Here is a 2,628-nt window from a genome sequence, read left to right as displayed (position 1 = left end):
ATTTATAATAACATACATTTGGGGTACTCACAAGCCGTCGTAAAGCATCGAAAAATCATAAAATTATACAGTTTTAAACTTTAAAAAAAAAAAAAAAACAAATGTTGCTGGAAAATTATACATACACATATATTACCATTTTCATCTAAATGAACACAGATTCAAAGGAATCTAAATCGCATCAATTACTAAAACTACTAAAAATGGTTTTGGCTGAAAAAAGTCCATGTACACCGGCAGAAGCTACACACTCGAAGCAAGGTGCTACAAAACAAAAACGGGGAAAAGATATTTCGTACTCTAAATTCTTATCAGAGAGTGACAGCTTAATACGATACTGCACTCGATTTTCGTCTTCGCCGATTCTAGATAACTCTGAATCGGTACTAGAAATCAAGAATCCAAATCTTGACAATTTTTGGACACGTCTCCAAGCGGCCTATGACGCCATTGTAGAAACGGACGATTAGGATCTTCTGGAAAATTTCAAAACCTCGGCTTACTCCAAATATGAAAATTGTCTTGACCAATATGAAGAGACAAAAGCCATGATCTCTGATCAATTAAAACTAACAAGGTCAATCGCACCAAATCCTCAACTGAGAGTAGAGCTACTACAAGCACAGGCCCAAGAGGCAAGTTCAGGTGTTCACCTCAAAGTGCCCGCATGTGACACAGCAATTTTTCATGGGGGTTATGAACAATGGCCGTCCTTCCGAGACATCCTCGGATACAAAACAAACGGTCAAGCAGGCGTCATAGTAAAACAGTTCGCTCTTAATGACAACAATTTCAATTTGGCTTGGGAAGCCTTAAAAGAACGATACGAGAATGAAAGAATACTGGTCGACAAACAAGTGACCATATTAATGAATTTACCAAAAATTAAGAGAGAAACAAGCGAAGAATTCATAAAACCTCAATCGACTGTTTCGAATTGTTTGTCGGTTCTAACGACACAAAATATTAACACTGACAATGTAAACATATACTCCGCGGCATTACCAGAAAAATCATTGCTTTTGTAGGAGCAATTGCTCTCTTCGCGAAGAAAGTGCCCGACGTGGCAACAGATGAAAGATTTCCTAACTGCCCAATATGAAATCGCGGAAAGGGTAGATAAAAAAATGGTCCGAACTAAAAACGTTCAACATGACCTAAATCGCAGCTTCATTCGGCCCCAAGCTAATAACAACAACAACTTAAATCGTAGTTTTTTCAAAACACAATCGTTCACTTCCGAACAAAACAAACATACGTCATGCGAACTATGCACAGGAGGGCATAAACTCAAATCTTGCGATAAGATTAAAAAATTAATATTAATGAAAGGAACAACTTTGTCAGATCAAAAAGACTCTGCATAAATTGTTTGTCCCATTCCCACAATCTAAATAATTGCGAAAGCAAATTTAATTGCGTATATTGCCACAAAAAAAGCATCATTCAATCTTGCACTTCACTAATTTCCCCAAAACACCCCAAACTAGCGCTTTYCCAAAAAGGGCCACGGGTTTAGTTGCAACCGCAACACCCGAATCTCAAAATTCCGAAATATGTCAAGAAGCACCACGCTGCTCAAAGGCTTTAAAAACTCAAACGCTGCACAGCGAAAATCAAAGTAGGGTACTACTACCCACAGCAGTCGTCTCCATCGAACATCGAGGAGAACTGTTTAAGCTCAGAGCCCTAACGATCTTTCATAGCGTCTAGGGCACAAAATAGGCTAAAACTGCCAACAAAACAAGCCAACTTTGAAATTGCGGGAATGGGCGGAAGAGTAGTTCAAAACTCAAATAAAATCTGACCCATTACCCTAATTTTCCCCCAAGCGGATAAGCGCATTCAAGCAGATGCAATAGTCTTACCGCAACTAACCAATATGTTACCAAGCTATCATAAAAATAGCAAGCAATGGCAAAAGGTTACACACCTAAATCCCCACACCTTATCACAAGTGGCAAAGGCCCCCAATACCGCAGGGTTTCCCCGAAAAAAGATTACAGCAAATCACCCAAATATATTAAAAGCCATGCAACACAGTGACGCACCTAGAGTTATAAAAAGCAAAGGTCGCACTAATCGCATATACACAAACGCGCTACTTCAGCCGCGATATATCATTACTAAGAGAATCGAAGCCGATTGACAAAAAGAGCTCACTCTTAGTGCTACACCCATTTGTGGACACGAAAGGTCTGCTTCGTGCCAATGGTCGGCTTGCCAATTCGAGCCTAACATACAATGAACGCCACCCCATAATAATACCTGAGAAATCTCCATTTGCCAGACTATTTCTACATTACATCCATATATTAATGCTACACGCCGAAAACCGTCTCATGCAGCATGTGGTACGAGAGGAATATTACACTCAACGTCTGAAGCCCCAAATCAAGAAATGCATTTTCAGGTGCAAGATCTGCACTATGCGTAAACAGAAAATGCGAACACAGATTATGGCAGCTCTTCCACCGGAACGCTGCAGCTTTGCTCCGCCTTTTACCACTACAGGTGTAGATTTTGCTGGTCCTTTTCAGAGAAAAGCCTTCCATGCTAAGATCTCCTACCCTCATGAAAGGCTATGTGGCTGTTTTTGTCTGTTTTACCACAAAAGCAGTACACCTG

At 40.1% G+C, this 2,628-nt stretch overlaps 1 protein-coding gene across 1 annotated transcript in view; it reads left to right on the top strand.

The window, feature by feature from the left end:
- The window catches only part of LOC108974727, a 5,193-nt gene that overhangs the window by 1,011 nt on the left and 1,554 nt on the right, over positions 1-2,628 (top strand). The window lies entirely within an intron of this gene.

Source organism: Bactrocera latifrons, unplaced genomic scaffold (assembly GCF_001853355.1).
Source record: "Bactrocera latifrons isolate USDA-ARS-PBARC rearing strain unplaced genomic scaffold, ASM185335v1 scaffold_585, whole genome shotgun sequence".
Lineage (NCBI taxonomy): Eukaryota > Metazoa > Arthropoda > Insecta > Diptera > Tephritidae > Bactrocera > Bactrocera latifrons.
The sequence above is the reverse complement of the archived record's forward strand: the minus strand, read 5'-3'. Positions and strand labels throughout refer to the sequence as shown.